The following is a 19,730-nucleotide window of genomic DNA, read 5'->3' as shown; positions in this document are numbered from 1 at the left end:
ATAAACTTATAGGTGGCCATCAGAGCACCCGTGAGCCTGCGCTTTTCCAGGCTAAAGAGTCCCATGTCTCTCAGCCTATCATTGTAAGATCTGTTTTCCTGACCTCTGATCATGTGTGTGGCTCTCCTCTGGACTCTCTCAAGCAAACTGATTCAGACCTTTTAAGTGGTCCCGTGATTCAGTTCGGATTCAGAGATTCTGCCACCAAATCAGGCCAAATCTCCTCCGACTCTAATCTCCACCTGAAGCTTCGCACAGCCCTACTTGTTACATGGTAATTTTGGGTGGCTCCAGGAGCTTTTAACCCCTGGATTGTCTGCACATTAACACCTTAACATAGTTTAAAGCACTCATTATGCAACTCAAATTTATGCCACTCCAGGGCAGGATTATCTCTTGAGCGGCACAACCCAGCTCCTGTTCCATTAAAGTAGGGCCACTCTGCACAGATGTGCCACTCAAATTGAAGGCATGACTGCTCCAAACTAGTAATAAGCCAATCAACATTTGCTCAAATGTATTCACTGTTGGTTGGTATTGCCCTGGACCTGAAGAAGCTAACAAATGTAAGTGTAACAAGACCCTGAGAAACATGTTACACTGAAACCATATCACTTGAGAATTGTATGAAGTAACATCTAGACAGTTGTAGACTCATATCTGGCAGTTGGCCTGTAATTATGATGTACCACCTAATGAAGTGAGCATGTGCCAGAAAAAAGGGGGGAGGCATACTGGAAAGCAAATACAATAATAGCACCAATCACTCCATATTACTGTTCACGTTTAATGCAGTTTCTTGCTTATGCCTACTGGTTTTCTGTTAACTGCTATGTGTAGGCTACGGATCTGGATGGCCGTAACTAGCTGCACTGATCTGTTTCTACTTATGGTTGATGTATGCCTGGGAGCCACCTGAACTATCTTCTGAGCTTTTATCCTTTAAAATATCCTGTGCAATCAGAAATATTTTTTAGACAGAACCAACACCTGGGACATGCAATTTTATCTCTACAATTTTGTTTCATTGTAGTTCCTATAGCAATAACTGTGTCACTCTGATTGTTGATTATTCTTTAAGACAATTTAAGTTTTGAAATTCATTGCTTCAACACACTGTGGCTCAGTTAGTCCAGGATAACTGATTGTACTAAGAGTTTGCTTTAAAACAGTCCACCAGTACACAACATTCATATAATCTCAACATCACCAAGTTCTCATTTCCAACACAGACCATTTTGTTGGCAAACAAAGGCAAATTGTGGTCTTACTCTGCAGGCAGTCCTTCTTGTAACCACCTTTTATCAGTCACTACCCTGATAAAAACCATGTTACCTTAATGTCACAGTCATTATTTTTCATAACAAGGTCCATATAGATTCATATAGTATACAGATTTGCTATTTACTTACTGAAATGGGCTACCATCTGGAAGGCTATGTATGTGAATCAAATTTAATTAAAAGCAGTCTTGAAAGAAATATCTAAAAGATAAATTAGTGTTGCTAGAATTATTCAAGACATTCCTATTGATAAAGTAACATCATTTGTAATCTAAAAACAAGCTGTTTTCAAACAACCAACAGAATTTTAACACCGTGCACACAGAGAAGAAATAAATCTTTGGAAGCCTCTGGCACTATTCATGTATTTAAAGCAAGCTTGTCTCAGGTGCTCTGACTCAGGACTTTTTATAAAAGCTTTATTGTTGTTTCACACTGTATGGATGAAGGAGACACATCTAGCTTCCTTCTGCTCAGACAACACTGCAAAACAGATGTATACCATTTTCTTCAAGAGCAGGCTCTGCTGAACAGATTGACAAGGTGTGAGTCCATATGCTCATTCAAGCACCTCAGCTGTGGAATATTTCATCCCTCAAGCAAGGACACATTTCATGATTCTTTATTGAACACTGAAAACTTTCCAGTGTTGTCAATTAATGTTCTTCACATTCCAGCCCATTTTTAGAAAGCTCATGCCACACCTTAGGGGGAATATCTGCAAAACTGTGTCCAAAATATTTTTGTGCTTACCGCTGTCTCTTCCTGCTAAGTTTACCAGACTTTTCTATAAGTTTTTGAAGGAAACTCTCTGAATTTGCCTAATTAAAAAAGTCCCCCCTCCCAGCCCCTATCCCGCAAATACAGCTGTGGAATCTACAAAAACTAAACAGTGTAGTAAAGGAAGCTGGGAAAAATCAAATTTGCACTTGGTTTTCTTCTCACTCTCAACTCACAAAAAATGGAATTTGAAGATTATAGTATGCCTACTGTCAAATAGAGCCACTGAATATTCTTAACTAGAATCTGAACAGATTTAACAAGAACAAAGCAGGTTCAATACATATCTCAACAGTGCAAGATTTTGAGAATCAGAATACTAAACAATTAAAACACACACATATACAAACTGTACTAAGTATTAATTCTGCCGACTACAATACCAACCAACAGTAGCCAAAAGAAAGTTTAAATTCTTCTCCCTCAGTCTTCAATTATCTATTATATAGGAGAAAATAAATCTATGTTTCTTCATTCAACTGAAGCCCATTAAAGATACATTTTCTAATTAATATATGCTAGGAAACCTGTAACAGAAGGGCTTGAGCCACCATCCCTAAAAGTCAATGTGAGCCTTTCTTCTAATCATATGTAAGGTCTGAAGGCAATTCCCTTCCTTGATTTGTTAGTGGAGAGATGATTTTTTTTTAGGTCAGTCTGACTTTGCCTAAGGTCTAAGCATTGCAAAAGTTACCATACAAAGTCTTAATTAAAAGATGTTTTAATGAAAAAATCCAAGTAACAAAGCCAAGAATGCTGCATAGACTCTAGCAAATTCTTCCAAATACAGAAAGATTTTCTTGAAGCTTCAAATAATCATAGCCAAAACACTACTCTTTACTTATATGTAAATCATTCTGCGGTTGTTAGAGCGTTTGTCCCTGGAAACAGAGTGGCATGATTATAGTGGTACCCTGCTTGAAATAGCACGTACAGACAGTCCTCGGACTTACAACATAATTGGTTCCTGAAAACTACATCTTAAGTCAAAACGTTGTAACTCGGAACCAACTTTCTCATAAGAAACAATGTAATAAAGGGCGGGTTGGTTCCCAAACCAAGGCCCAATACCCTATTTTCACCAAAAATACCCCAGAATTTTGTACTCGACCAATTATATATGAGTAATATAGCTATATGAATGTATTTATATTGTAAATAGTAATCATATTGATTTGGAAGGACTTCTTTGAGGTGACTGCTGGACTTTTTGAAAGGCTCTTGGTTGGACTTTTTGAAGGGTTCTTGGCTGGACTCTTCTCAGGAGTCTTGGCTGCAAGTTTTTCTGGAGTCTTGTCTGCTTTCTTAAAAAAGTGTCCAAGGAAGTTTGGACAGATGTTCTCCAGGGAGATGAGCGATGCAACAAATTTGTTTGCTAGCATGGCATCGCATCGGATAAACTGTCATAAAGTCAAAATTGATGTCATAAAGCTGAAACAGGGTGTCAATTTATAAATGTTGTAAGTGTCAAACATTGTAACTCAAAACGTTGTAAGTCAAGAACTGCCTGTATAAGTTTCAGAATGAGCCAATGTCATCAGATAACTGTCAACCAGCTCACCAATGAAGAGGACTTTTGAAACAGCATTTAGATGTTTGTAGGCCATACTTAAATTTTTAAGAGAAGTATTAAATCCTAGGAGAGCAGTTTATCCAGACCTAATTACTGTTGCCTTGAGCTTAGCAATTTACTTGGAAAACTTGACAAATCTGCCTGGTTCACTGAGCTTCTGAAGCTTGACTAACTCTCTAAGGTATCCATGAAAAAAATGGAATTTAAAGGTTTTAGAAGCCTGTGATGCCTGTGACGCATAGACCCAATTAATAAAGCAACTTTCTTTCCCCTTAAAGCAATTTATTCAGGTAATAAAAGAAATGCTTTTCTCTCTTAGAAAAGGGTGTAGGTGTCACTTTCTGTATTGTTTTAGAGCAAAAACAATGCTATTGTAAAACTCAAAGCTCAAGTTATTTATACCCCAGGATACTGAATACACTTTTCTGTATTCACCTTTCTCCACCTTCACAAAATATTCCATACAAAATGCATAAATCAGTTTCAAACATGATTTTCATGAAAACTACACACGTGTAAGAAATGGGAAGCATTCCCCAGATGAAAGCCGAATTTAAGTTATTTTATGCTAATTAATTTTGAGATTAAGTTTCCTGATGGAAAAAGCAGTCCCAGGTCTGCACCAGATCATAGTTGCTGCAGGGGACCAGCTGTCTCAGTTCTCCTGTTTTCACTTACATTGAGATATCCCCTACTTTTTCGCAAAAGCTAGCCCATGGAGTGAGGAGAATGGGAAGCTATCAAAACATACTTCATAAGCTACCACAAGTAGACACAGTGAAAGAGGCAGGAGGAAAAACTGGATCTTTTTTCTTCTGCCTTCTACTATTGCAGGTTACCTTTTCTATCCCTCTTTCCCTCTTCTTCAACCAGGAAGGGTAAGCTTTATTCACCACAGGAAGGTACAAAACATTAATAGATTGTTCATTAGTTCCCACAGAGTAAAAACCATGTACCATTTCTCAAATGTCTTTGAAAAGTTGTACGTACAGCTAGTATGTACAATGTCGCCTAAACCCTAAACGCAATGAATTCTAAAGGGTTAGTTTACACACTGCACTTAGACCATACTAAATCTGTGGTGTGTTAAGCAGTGTTAAAGTTAGAATGTATGGTGAGCAGTTGCACATTAAGAGATAGTACCAGTTTTTTCCTGCACAGCTCTGACTTGCCACTAGAGGGCTGGCAAACAAGGGCATGACGGCTTTATCCCTGTTCTGGGTGTGGAAGGGGGCTGGGAGTGGTACATCTTGGGATGCTGGAGGACTGCAAAGTGCTTGTTTTTTTCTCCGTGAAGCAGACTAGAGTTATCCTCACATAAGCTAGGTAGCACGTCCCGGAGTTAACTCTTGCCTGAAGTGGCATAAACTTTGATATGCTCAGAGAGCACACAGCAAGAGGTACTGAGCTTTAATGTGCAGACTCATATTTTAAGTGCTCTTAGTATGGTCTAAGTATAATGTGTAACTTCACCTAAACCGTATAACGCCCATGCTGGAGTCTTCTAGCATGGCTTCCAGATTGAGAGATAACCCCATGAGATCTTTTTTTGTTGTTGCTGTTTTTTGGGGGGAGGGGAGGGAGGAAGGGGTCTGAATTTTTTCTGTTTTGTATATTACCGTATTCATGTTGTGCCAAACTGTTTACAGATCCTTATGTGCAAAAAGAAATACATTGTTACTGCAGGGAAATACTGTTAAGACACCCAAACAGTGTGTCTCTGTCCCTTATTAATGCCAGATAATACTTGAATTACAACTAAAAGAGCATGAAGTTTGTAATCACGACTTCATGTATTTTCAATAAAAGTGCAGGTTAGGAAAGATGCTGATAACAGTGCTGATAACAGTGAGGCCCTTGAGGATTACAGATAACACTCATCTTTGTTAAAGCAGCCACAGGCCAATGAGAGGTGATGCCTATTTTGAAAAAGTCAGTTCTCTCTCTTTTTTAGTAGACCATTATTCTCCATTCTATTTCAGGACAATTTTTCAGATACAAAGAATAATGGGAAATAATTGCCACTAATTCTAATTAAATATTTTTTTTAAATTAGCCTAAACAGAGGTTTTAACTAAACTGGAAGTTGAAGACCTTCTTTATGCCATTATTAAAACCTTAGGGACAAACAGAAGTCTGTAAAACTAAAGCTAAATGAGCTTAAAAACTCATTTTAATTAATGTTAACTTGCAAAATAATTAACAGATATTCTTGTATAGTCTCAAAATTGTTTTATACTCAAAAAGCAAGAGCTATAATTTTAAGGATGTAACCCTAGATTTTATCTGTACACAGCGGCTTATTTCCTTGCTTTGTGTGAAAAACTTAGCTCATCCTTTAATCTATAATGTACAGACACACACAAAACTACACAGTACAAGAAAAACATGCAAGATATTTGAAAACACAATGGACTCAAAACTTAGAATGCACTGCTTTCAGGGGAAAAGACATTCTCTCAGGACATAATATCATGACCCTTGTGAAATTTTGCTAACTTCTACGAAATTAGATTTGTTTGCCCAATGACCTGTATAAAAGAATCCATAAAACTCATTCTAATTAATACAGGAATTGAACTATCATCCATTTATAAGACCAATGAGGTCTTCATTGAATTATCCAGTGTTAAAAGTTAATTCAAGTAGGGTCTGAGATGAGTAGGGTTTGAACTATTCTAGAGTCTGAAGTTTAATTCTGTAGTGTGAAACAGAGACATCAGACACTTTAATCCCATTATGTTCTAAGACAACCATGTAGCCTGTATTTTACGTAGCTGTAGATATATCATGGATCTTGCTAGTTTCAGATAGAAAATCATTATGAGCTACTTTATGGCATGAATGTGTGAGGTGCTGAGCACTCTGGCTAGCCACTTAAGCTTTTGATTAACTTTAAATGAGTGAGTAATAGAACTCTATTCATATGATTATGTTAAGCAGCACACACACACACACACACACACACACACACACTTGTTGGCTAGAGAGACTAGAACGGACAGAATGTTGCAGGATCAAGCCTACAATATCTGATTACTCTCATAATTGCATTCATTCTCTGAGCTGCAAATTTAGAGGGAAAAGCTCCCATTAACTTCATAGAGAGCAGGCTTAGGTACAGAGTCTAAAATGAACTAGATTCTTTTTGGAGTCATACTAACTTACACTGAAGCTGAGACTATAATGCTGAGGCTAGTAAGAGGTTGCCTTAAGACCAAGACATCAAGATCTGGCCATGCAGACGGACTTTATGAATTTCAAAACCTGTCCTAATTTTAAAAAACTTGATGGCTACACTTTGCTCTCAGCTGGACACAATAATTCTTACTTATACCAAACTTGCACATATGTTTGATCAACAAAATAATTTTGCCCTTTATTAAATATATCTAGACTATGTTCTGAATCAGTTAATCTTCCTGTACAAGCAGTGCTGACCAACGGAATACATGATCAGCTCGAGAAGTCAAGGCATGTTATTTATAACATTTTATTTTTCTTATAGAAAAATATTCACTCTGATGCATATTTTGTTTCACCAGATGATCTATGACTGTCTTGTGACTTATTACATTGTTATCATTACAAAGGTTAACAAACAGCTGCTAAGCCTATTAATCTACTAAAACATGAAGTCTAAAACTTGGAAACACAACATCTTACTACAAGATATATAAAATGTGGCACAGCAAGATAAAAAGAAAAATTCAATGTGTGTTCTGTTAAATATTTATTGCATGAAACCAGAACAGTAATTGATACACTTTTCATCAGAACTTAACTATAAACATAATGTTAATAATGGGAACATATTTGAAAGAAAACCCTTGAATGACAGACAAAGTATTCAAACACGGCCAACAAAAAATATGAAACTATTAAAATATTAAATAAATTCAGAAACTGAAACCGTGTAAACCTAGGTGAAGAAACAAGTTTCCTGTATGCATTAACAAACTAATATAAGGACCCAGTGCAACATCTGAGGGCTATCAGAATTAGTGCATTTCTTCCATTGTAAAATGATATCAAATGTAGATTTTAGGCTTTAAAAGACTTACTTCTTTTTACAGCATTGAAATTGCATTATAAATACAAAATTATTTTCAGCTCTTGCACTATGGGCAACCCAGAGTAACATTCTAAAGAAATGATGTTATTAAGATCACTTGCCAAATCTGAAGATTATGCACACACACACACACACCCCCTACAAATCTCAAAGGATCAGATTCCAAGATACAAAGTTGCCTCAGGTACTATGAAGAGAGAGCAGAAACCAAGCTGAACTCTTTTGGATACAGATAAACAGACATTTGCCTAGCTTCAAAGCCAGGTACAGACATTACACTTGAATAGTATAAGTGATGAGAAACTGGTCTCTACCTGTAACAGAACAGAAGTTCAGCACACATAGGTTTAAAAATGGCTGAACCCAGTCTAAGTTTTGCCCCTCCCACCAAAGGGGAAATGTGTGTTCTGTTCACTACCAATATAAACTATGCTGCTTACAGAAAACTACACAATTTAGACCAATTTCGCCTTGGGCTTCTTGAGTGTCAGTACCTTTTCAAATGCCGAGGTTGAGGTGATTTAGCTCACCTGTATTGTTACAGGCTCATACACACATAACACTGAATAACAGCTGCTCTTGAGAAGTTGCTGCCTTGCCCCTGCTGAATCTCCAAGTGTACGTTTGTTCACAGCCGCAAAAATCACAGAAGGAATTAAAATGATGTTTCAGTTGTACTGCATACTAGGGCTGTGAGAGGCTTTCGACCGTGCTTCAGATCCAGAGAAGATTCGGACGCTTCAGGTGCCAAAGCAGCACATCTGAATTGAAACACTAGCTTCTTTAGGCTTTCCGTAGCAGTTCGGAGTTTCCAAACTGCTTTGGAAAAGCTTCAGAGCTGCTTTGGAGATGCAGCCATAGGGTATAATTGGGAATCAATGAAATATCTATAACTTTGTTGTTTTTTCTGATTTGGATGAAACTTGCAGGGGCAGTAGCCTCTGCTGACAGCGTGAAGCCTCAAGAAGTTTTAAGAAGATAGGTGCAGGGGTTGGGGGACTGCACCCCAATTCTTGAAAGCCAAACTCATGTCACATGCATGTGTTACACCACAGGGGGGTGAAAACTGCAGAGGTGGTGGCCCCTCCTGAGGCCATGAAGCCTGCCAAGTTTCAAGGTGATAGGTGCAGGGCTTTGGGGAGAACTGCACCTCAAGATGCTGGCAGGCAAAAAACTCATGACACACATGACCCTGTGTGTGTTATGGTGTGGTGGGCTGAAAACTGCAGGGGTGGTGGCCCCTGCTGAGGCCATGAAGCCTGCCAGCCATCAAGAAGATAGGTACAAGGCTTCTGGGGCCCTGCACCTCTAGCTGCTGACAGGCAAAACTCATGACATGGGTGCTTGTGCAACTGACTGTGTTGGGGCACGGAGGAGGAGAACAACTACTGCAGGCCTGGCTGCTAAGGTACTGTGTTATCAATCAATCAGTCATGATTCACTCAGGGACCAGCTCAATACACAGTACCTAGCTACAAGCAGCTACTAGATAACAAGTTAACAAGTTAATTAGCAAGGATTAACACCTACAAAACCACAGACTAAGGAGAGGAAATAATCAATACAGACAATCAACTGCCCCAAGACAGAGACAGTCAGTTGCACAAGCCCCATGTCATGAGTTTTGCCAGTCAGCAGCTAGAGGTGCAGGGCCCCAAAGCCCAGAACCCCTGCATCTATCTCCTTGACAGCTCACAGGTTTCATGGCTGAAGCAGGGGCTATCAGGCCTGCAGCTTTCACCCCTCTGTGCCTTAACACACACAGTGTTACCTGTGTCGCAAGTTTTGCTTGAGGTGCAGGGGTGGTGGTCCCTGTGGAGGCCACGAAGCTGGCCAAGTTTCAAGGAGATAAGTGCAGGGGTTTGGGGGAATCATCTGTAGAAGACTGCTCAGATATCCTAATAGATACACCATTACTTCAGCTAGCATTAGCTCTCTAGAAGTTCTCTCCACATTTGTGACTACAGTGTTGTAGCTGTACCTACAAAGCAAGGCTACCAGGGGAGATGGAAGGTGAAAGGACTGAGGCAAAGGAACTGTGCCCTTCCACATGACTGATTACCTAAAAATAAACTTACTCTAGAAAGGAAGTCACAACCCTGTCTACTCTTTAGCCTGACAACCTCAATGATTTTTGGTCACTTTGTCCCTACTTCTTCAGGTTTTGTTGTGGTAAGCGCCAGCTTAATCTTAAGGTACAGTGAAGTTACTCAAATTCCTAATGTGACAGGTATGAAATTGCTAATGATGCTTTGAATTAATACCAGAAAGTGAATGCCCAACTTAAAATAGAACGTTATTTTTCTAAATACAGTTTATGTACTGAACTGTGTAGCACCCCCCGTGTATGTATGTGTGTGTATACACACACGTGAATTATTGCATTTATGTGCTGTAAACTATGACCTTTATTTTTTCTCAGTGTATTACAAATACAGATCTTCCAGCTTTCTGATATAAAGTCAATACTAATGTACAATTTTCTGTTATCATAATGTAATATACCTGCAGATCTTGCTAATTGGAATATTTTGGGATATAGTAACAGACCATATGTAGACATTTTTTAAATAATTGATCTCAGTGGAAAAGTAATTCTCTTGATAGATAACTGGATTTCATCATGAGCTATACCCTGAATTCTTACAAAAAGTATCAGATAAACAGCTATGTGGACTTACAGAAAATATTCACAACTGGCCCAGTGGGCATTGACTTTAATGAGAATTGCACCTGCTTAGCACCCTGAACTTTGGGTTTGTTTTATATTTCATATACTGATCTAGCAAGCTGCCTTCTTTTCAGAATATAAATTAAAAATTCAGAACTGCCTTGGAGAAGACTAGAAAGAACATTACCAGCTCTGAGATGGCACATATTTCAAAATGAGTTTTGTCAGTTGACTTGCTATTTAAAAAAACAAAACCTTGAAAACAAAAACAACAACAGCAACAGAAACAAGATTTAGGAGATGTCTGTATGCATGTTACAAATGATAAAAGGAAAAGTTTGACACCAGTATAAAAGCCAGTACTCATTATTCACTGAATTCCATTGTGAAATACCATCAATCAAAATCCTCACCTTTTGAATTTAGAGACTTTTTTAATCACCCAGACATACATTAAAAGTTGCACCATAAACCAAATATAGATATAATGGGTTCTTCTCTCCTTGCTAATCACACAAAACTCATTGACACTAATGGGACTTGCATTTGAATATTGATGGCAGAACAGATTCTAAATGTCACTGAAGATGGCAATAAAAGAGCAAACACATACTTATGTTTCTGGTATGTAATCATAGACCTGCAAAAAGAAATATTGCTTCTCTTGCTTAACTACTCAGAAAAACAACTTTATAATATACACGTACTAAGCAAGTAATCCCTCTGGAGCAAAGAGTGTGGAGGCCAGTTTTTTAAACTACTTCAAGTACAGAGAAGTTCTATCTTCATCCTACTTTTCTCTATAGTACTGGATTTGAACATTGGTAACCCAGGAAAAGGTTATTATTACCTTTAAAAACTGAATATATGAAAATTCAAGTTCTGAACACCTCAGTATACTGCAATCCAACTCCTATAGCTTGGGCTTTGACAACAGCCAGGTGCATATGGCATAGATCATTACAATTTTATTGTGACCTTACTTACAAGAGCAAGAGGTCCCAAGCTTACACTATAGTTCTTAAAGCATATGATACAATAGAGGTAAAAATACACAAATTAAAATTGCGTCGAATCTCAAAACCATCTTGGTAGATATGGTTTCAGTTAGCTCTCTAACAAGCATTACATAGTTGTAAAAGTCATATTCTGGGTGGGCAGAAAACAAAGAAAACATTATAATGGACAGGAGTACTTGACTTTGCCTTGGATTTATCACAATGCTGTGGTCTTTGCTAACAGTAAGAACATTTCTTTAAAGCAATTCTCATACCATTTTCATTAAAATATATACAAGGCAAAGGAAAACACATATTAAGCCTTTAAAGATAATGACTATTTACAACAAGTTCTTTTTCTACACCAATATATGTGACTCTCTTGATTTTAGTTCTTTTAGGAGAATGATAGTTGTAGCTTTTTTATAGAGTACCTAGGTAGCAATCATACCCTATTCTGGTCATCAAGAGGTGTTAAGGCTCATCCTCGTAATTACAGGAATTTCCTGTGTTATTGCCACCTCAGTATTAAATCCAAAGAAGCAGAACTCAAAAAGCCTATGTAAGCAAATAAAAATAGAGGACAGAGCCTGTATGTTGGCTACTATGCCCTTGCCGAAAGCAAGAAAACATTTATTTCGGTGTCCTCATCATTTCAGTCAATTCTGCACAGTAAATTAAGGACTGCCCATCCTTCAATTCAACGGACTTTTCTTTTCTGGAAAGCTAAACGCTTACGGTAGTCACCCATACTTGCAATCTCATAGGTCAATGCTGCTTCAGGAATTCTCTAACATGAAGTACTCATTTAGCAAACATGATTTCCAATCTTCTCTAGATCAAGTTAATTTTTTTAAGTATCTAAGTCCTGTGGGTCTACAGTGCATAGAAGTGCACAGTACTTGGATCTATGGGTCTACAATGCACTAGAAGCATTAATGCAGACTCCTATTGGTAAACCAATAATTTAATCCAATCTAAATTCCAAAGCCTGAAAAGATCTCCTATGAAGAATTCTTGAAGGATAGGTTCCCGGTGAATAACACGATGTGCATGCATGCAAGACCTTCCCTGCAATTTGAGTGTTCATGAAAGGAATGCAAAATGAACAACCCAGCAGCCTAACACTGCCAAGTTACCCAGGGAATATATGACAAAAACAGAAGTAGTGCAAGCTGACTTTGAATGTCTGTCAATGTTGTTATCCTTGTTTTGCAGGGGCCAAATGTTGGGGGGGGTGGGAAATTCAGCCTCCTTGATTACTCAACTTTAGGCCTCTCTACTGCAAGAAGAATAAAAGATAGGTTGAGGCTTACTGCTAAACCTCAGTGGGCGCATCTATATGTGTATACACTATATGTCAATACACTTTTATTAATGTGCATTAAATTTAGTACTACTAATATGAGGCACTGAATAAATGTACATTACGCTGATGTAATGTGCAGTACCGAAAACGTACATTTTTAAAGTGATGCTCAATATGGAGTAACCTATTTTACTGTACATTAGCATAATTGCATAGTTTTTTACGTGATGCTTTAATGCTCAGTAAAACAGGCGACTGTGCATTAAAGCACACATGTAGACATACCCAGTAATGACAAAGTATATTGTAAATTTTTCCTTGATAATTTCCATAGCTAGAAAGCCACTAACAGTCCTGGACACTCTCAAATGCTGAAAAGCAAAATGATGAGGGGAACGTTTAGGTTAAACTTTTAGAGCATCTGTAATTTACATAAGAATAGGGGCACAAACTAAATAAAATATTTGCACAAAACTAAAACCAAATTAAACCTGAATTATTTTAAAAAGTTGAAACAACTTATATCTATATATATAGATGGACAGAGGAGTGTATTTGTGTGTATGTATGTACACACACATCCCCATACACACACACACACACACACACACACACACACACACTTTACTGTACAAACTTCAGCTGAAATTTGCGCAGTAAACTCTGTGTGTGTATGTATATTTGTCATATACACAAATGTAGCATACATCACACACACACACACAATTTACTGTAAAAACTTCAGCTGGAAATGGGAAGGAATAGCATTACAGATCGCCCAGAATTATGACACACTGAGAATGGTCCAATGAAATTTCCACACAGTGGTTTGGATAAATTCTGAACCCTCTCAATAGTGCATCTGCATCTCCCTAAGGAGAAAAGAGATAAGCATACTTCAGATATGAATGATGCTCTTCTAAATCTTTCTGAGCTCTCTCTCACATCATTTGTCTGCACTGTGTAAAGTAAAGGAATGGTAACCTCCTTTATGAAGTTACCTAATAACTTACCGAATTTCTGTTCAAACCTTTTGCTGAGAAGTGGATTCTGCAAGATCCCCTAAACTTTACTGACATGAGTTTGCACAGAAGTAATTTGTAGCATTGTTTGTAGATTGTAGTGGCTCAGCAAAGAACTATTTGGCCTTGATTAAGGGGAGCAACTGAATATGGTTATTCTAAATATTGATTACAATTATTTCTGCAATTATAGGATACACAGTTCAGAGGCTTTCTACTGAGCTACATACTGGAGAAGCTAGGACTTCATTTTTCTGGTGAACCAAACATTGCCCCCTATAGCTTTACTTTGGGTAGGGTGATAATATTTAATGTATACTAGTCATAAGTGTATTTACTTATAACAACATATTAATATTTTCTATATGATAGGATGGGGAAATCAGAAGAAGTTTACCCCACAGGGTATGGCCTACAGAAGGTTCTAAATTACAGTCTTTCTAGTATGTGGGGGAGAGCTTTCAAGAGGAGTCTTTATGAACACTGCCCACTCATAGAATAGCTGAGCTCTACCACTCTTTTGAAGTTCTGTATGAAGAGGATTTAGGAAAATGCGAAGAAAAGGCAGGGATTCTCTCACTACTGTTCACTCAGGTGGGACCACTGAACACAATTAACTACAGCATTCAGGCTGATATTGCAGAGACAAACTTTTGGACTGCCCTATGCCTTGCCTTTGGATTAGGAGTCCCCAGTATTTCTGACATAATACCCTTGTCTTCCCTGCAACATACCTGGCTCTTGACACAAGACATCAGTCTGAACTCAATTGTTCTTGACCCTTCTTTGTCAGGTAGATTAAGTCAATCTAATGACAACTTTAATGGAAAATTAAACAAATCAGTTTATAATCTGACCCTGTGTAGGTTCCATTTACTCTGGAATAGGAGTAGACACATGAAACAGGTCTTGTGAAGAAACTGAGATGCAGCAAATCCCCTGCCTTTTATGAGTTGTTTATCTCTCCATACCCTGAGATCTCCTTTGGAAAAAGGCATTGTTTTGTTTTCTGTTTTTCTGTCTGCAAAATGCTTAACTTGTTGCAGTTTCTACCATAAAAAATATCACAAAAACATTTACTTTAGGTGTCATTTGGCTTGAGTATACAGATTTTTTTATTAATTCACAGTAGACATACTATACGAACATACATGTTTTCTTTATAATTTTTTCAAATCTATGAAAAAAATTCTTAGAAGGGTTTAGTCATTTTCTTTTCAATGATTAACCTATTTTTAAAAATGAATTCTATAGCAAATACGATTTAACTGGACAAAGTTTGGTTTCATTTTATAGTGTTGTTTTATGAGTAGAGACAAATATGACATCTATCCAATTTCTGAAATTAAAAGACACAAATTTCACCCGTCATAGAAATGAAACTGCTTAGTTTATACAATGGGTTAGAGTGTTTCAGAAAGACACTTATAGTTACATTACATTACATTGAGAAACAATGTTCTCACTTGTAATTTGAATTCAGGGAGCACGCTGATCCTTTTTAAGTTTGTCACTGATTTCAGCAAGAGCAAAAAGTTAATTTCTCAATTTATAGTTTCACACACACACACGCATGCACGTACACGCACGCACCGTTATCTACAGAGGAGTATAGCTGTATCATACCAAGCTAACCTAGGACTGGACATTTCTACCAACACAAGGTAGAAAATACAAAGAAATCCCATTATAAAAAAATTAGGCATAACCAGCTCGTTAAAGATGTTTTCTTCCTAGTCTCCATAAAGTAAAAGTTGCCTACATCCTCCACCCACAAAGGCTTTTGTCCCATCTAAAATAGATCAAATCTATGTATCGCATGTAACTGTGTATGTCCTCATTACCCACAGAAATGTACAATCCTTTTCTGAGTCAATTTAGACTCTTGGTTTCATTTACACCCTACCAAAAGTTCCATGGGCTAATTATGTATTGTGTAAAAGTGTTTTCCTCGTATCAGTTTTAAGTGTGTTTTTAATTTTACCGAGTATCCTGGACTTCTGTTACTAGTCAAGATAAACTCAATTTGCCTACTCTATATCAACAATTCCATTATTTTGTATACCCCTATTAAATGATGGATAAAAAATAATGTATCTAAAGAAAACGTTTGTGTGGTCAAAGGTCCAAGTAAGTCCCGCAACCAGCTGGACTAGCATGACTGAAGCACATCAGTTGCTTTACCAGTGGTACACAAGGAAGTGATAAATGCAGTGATATGTGGCTTTGCCTCTCCTGCCCAAAGTATTCATAGGTGTTAGGGGCTGGAAGGGACCTTACGAGATCATCAGGTCTAGTCCCTCTCCGCTTGAGAAGATCATATTGACAGTTAGGTCATATGGAAGAGGCCTTCAGCACAAATATGGCATAAAGATCGAAGATGTACCTCTGCAATTCTTGCAAGATACCTTAAATACTTTGCCATGACAGCCATAAAGAGCTATCCATAGAGTGCACCTATACGTCACCCTATGGCAATGTAGCAACTCACTACATTGCCATACCACGTGCTACAGTGAAGTAGCGATCGCATGTGTCTACACGTGATCTCCAGCTACATCACTGCAGCAGTGCACTGCCCAGGTATAGTGCACCGCTACGGCAATGCAGTGGCAAAATCTACCTGTGAACTACACACACGGTGCAGTAGCCACCTGTACTGCTCTGTGCTTAATATTTCCACAAGGAAGTACGGGACTGTAGCAAGTTGCCATAAGAGGGTGTATAGATGCACCCATAGTGTATTATCATATAGCTTAATATTGATTTTTTAAAATTGTGTATACTAAAAAGGTTTTAATTCAAAGCCTTTTCCCAAGAACCTCCCAGTTGTTTTTTTTCCCCAGAGTGGTTACGGGTAGTCTAGAACCTCATGAAGTGCTCCAAATTATTTACTGTAATGAGCATCTGCCAACATAGACTTTTACATTGCCATGTTGCCCATTCACTTGGATTTACTCGTAAGTCATCCCAAAGTTCTTCTGTTGTCGCTACTCAAAATTGTTCTGTCATCAGCAGTATTTTTTCTTTACTTTTTCCTATCTTTTCAAGACCATACATTTATAGAGAAATAATCCTGGCACTTGACCTTAAAACTACCAACTCTTTATTTTTTTCTACATTAAAAACTGAACATTTCGTTTAATTATTTGCTTTCTCGCTTCTTAGTTTGTTTGTTGCTGGATTTTTTTGGTCTCCTAACTGGCCTCTAATCTAGGACAGTGCTTTACCTCCCATGCAATGATGGAATAATTTCTGTATTAGCCCCTTAAAAGATGTCAGAGTTTATTTAACTGAAAATCATGATCATGTCAACTGATACTTCTTCATCCACTGTGTGAACCTACTCAATACTAGCACAAAGATAGCTATTAGGCTAAAAATAACTTAGATAAGTCTAAGGGTTTTTTGTTATTTTTAACCATGCTAATTAGTTAATTTTCAAAAGAATGTCAGAATCTTATGAATGCATACATATACATGCACATTATATGTCTGTACTATGTTACATAGGACCAAGACATGTAAATAATATGATATATACCATGTACACATGCATTATAAATATGCATACATATTTTTGCATTTGTATACTAGTGTGAATATATAATGCATATTTCTATGTATCCCCCCCAAACAAATACACACCTGTTACTGAACTTTTTAGTGGCACCTATCTTTTAATTCTGACACAGCAAGCCCAAATATGTAAATGTTGAACTCGCTATTTAAAAAGCACCTTTATTTCCTGTCAGATTTGACAGGTCTAGGGAATGAGTTAGTTACATGACATCAGCAATGCCCAAATGAAGATAAATTACTTGAGAGGCACCAAAAAACAACTGAATCATGTGTTAGGCTGCTACTGTGACAGAGTCTCGAATCAAAATATTTCCTCCTGACGGACTGCCACCCTTGACAAATTCCAGCCCATTAAAGGAAAACAAGCCTTATTTCCTGCTTTGAATGAAAATCAAATTCAAAACAGGGGGTTTTGTTGTTTGCGTTTCTTCCAGATTGAAGGAAAAGCAATATGCAAATCAAACTTTAGCTGCTTCAGGACATGCCCTCCCTTTCCTACAGTTTGAGTGACGCACTGCAAAACGGAGGAAAAAATAAAAAAGCGCCTCTTCTGCGGGGTGCCCTCCACCCTGCAAACTTGGCAAAGACAGACTGTACTGAAATACAGCACTCTCCATATAAGGGAACACGGCTAAACATGTCATGCGTAATTTATGTGCAGTAGGCAGAGAATTAACCTCTCAGTGAACAGATCTGGCCCATCGGAAAGCCAGGCGCCCTGGCAGACGAAGGAGAAATAACCAGTTTCTCTCCCAAGAAAGCGTCGCGCGCCGGCCGCCCTGCGCTGCTGCATCCCCTTCACCCAAAGGTCGCGAAGTGATAACAGTGTCTAGACACCTGTTTCTTTCTCCCCGGCCCCTCTCCTGCCGGCTCTCGCACGCTTTGTCTCCCGGCCGGCCAAGGGCTGCGAGCCTGCGCCGCCCTGCAGAGCCGCGGCAGGAAGAGCCTGCTCGCCCCACAACTGCAGCTGCGACCTTCTGCTTTCTTCTCTGCCTGAGATGGTGCGAGATATGAAACCAGAACCTGCGGTAGCCCCTGCCACACAAACTGAAAGCCAGTGAAAGCCCAATCTCACTTCCTCATTCAGCCATCTACATGTTGCAAAGAAAGAAAGAAAAGGGGGGGAAGGGAGGGGGGGGCAAGGACCGTATGAAAAATATTGTGAAAACGGAAACTTACCTCTCACATTTTTTTTTCAGAGACAACCAGACTGTGGACAGATTGCCCAAGGCATTGTGGGATTCATTATGACTAGATGACAAAGATTGAGAATGGAGCGTGCCAGTCCCTTGTCACAGAGGCATGCTGACAGCCACCGCTCCGTCCCTGCAGTGCGAAGACTGCTGCGCGGGGCCGGGCGGACTCTTATCTCCCCGGCTGGTTTCCGCCGCTGCCTGCGCTGCCCCTCCCCCGCCAGCAAACCCCACCAGGAAGCTTTGCTGGGCGGACTTGCCGAGCCGGGAGAGTGCGAAGGGAAAAACAAAGCTCGTCGTGCTACTGCAGCATTTTCCCTTGGTGAAACACGAGGTACAGACCTGCCCCCCGCCCAAACAAAATAGATCAAAAGGCTGAGCAGCACTGGGCTGAGTTGGAAGGCACAGAGAAATGAAGAGGAAAGAGGAGTCTGAATAAAAATATCCCCTCGCAGCTAGTGGTGGTATATTCCAGCTTACATGTAAAACATTATAACCTCTGAACCGTAGTGTAAATGTGACACGCGCACGCTGCTGTTTCCATGGGCTGTCTGCTTTGATAATGAGCAAATGCACATTTTAAAAGCTTGTCCAAGGGACAGCCAAGAGCAGACTGCAAGGTTAGGCTGAAGGTTAAATGCACAATATACTCAAGCGCTCAGATTTTACCCTTGCTTACAGTACTGCTGCTTAACATTCCCGGGACAGTGTATGCATCTGATTAGCGAAGCACAGTCTGCACAAGACAATCTTTCTGCTGCAGCCAACACGCTGCCCACGGCCGCTCTCCATTACCTGGTGCATGAGCAAGTACAGAAGAATTCCACACAAATACCAGAAATACTGCTGACCTTTCTAATCCTGGCAACAAATGTAAAACTAAACTGAAGATCATGTGGGTTACCTTTCACTGTCTTCCTCAAGGCCTCAAAGTTTTCTTATTTAAATAATCGTGCTGGACCCAGTGATCTCATGAGATCCCTTCCAGCCCAAAACTTCTGTGTATCTCTGAAGTTCATGACACACACTATAATTTATCCTGGGTTCCATGATCCAAACCTTTAATAATTTTGGTGGAAATTGTGCAAGGCCCAAGCCTTGCATAAAGTGACCGAAGGCCTTGCAGAAAGTGACCAAATTACAAAAGTAATAAGATTTGTTTTGGCCTGGTGTTTTTAAGAAGGCTAGCAATACCTTTTTTAAGTCCATTTTGCTCACGTGGGCATTAAATATTTGTAGAGTCT

General features: G+C 38.8%; 1 protein-coding gene across 12 annotated transcripts in view; it reads right to left on the bottom strand.

Moving 5' to 3' along the window:
- MBNL1 (muscleblind like splicing regulator 1) overlaps positions 1 to 19,719 on the bottom strand; it is a 191,193-nt gene extending 171,474 nt beyond the window's left edge. For 8 of the 12 annotated variants that reach the window (XM_019532599.1, XM_019532606.1, XM_019532601.1 and 5 more), the window contains exon 1: positions 18,473 to 19,719. The gene's annotated coding sequence lies outside the window, so the exon portion shown is untranslated. The remainder of the gene's footprint in view (positions 1 to 18,472) is intronic. The other 4 variants (XM_019532608.1, XM_019532609.1, XM_019532610.1 and 1 more) reach the window with 4 other exon arrangements.
- Between the last annotated feature and the right edge of the window lie 11 nt (positions 19,720 to 19,730).

This window comes from Crocodylus porosus, unplaced genomic scaffold (assembly GCF_001723895.1).
Source record: "Crocodylus porosus isolate Cpor-Errol unplaced genomic scaffold, CroPor_comp1, whole genome shotgun sequence".
Lineage (NCBI taxonomy): Eukaryota > Metazoa > Chordata > Crocodylia > Crocodylidae > Crocodylus > Crocodylus porosus.
The sequence above is the reverse complement of the archived record's forward strand: the minus strand, read 5'-3'. Positions and strand labels throughout refer to the sequence as shown.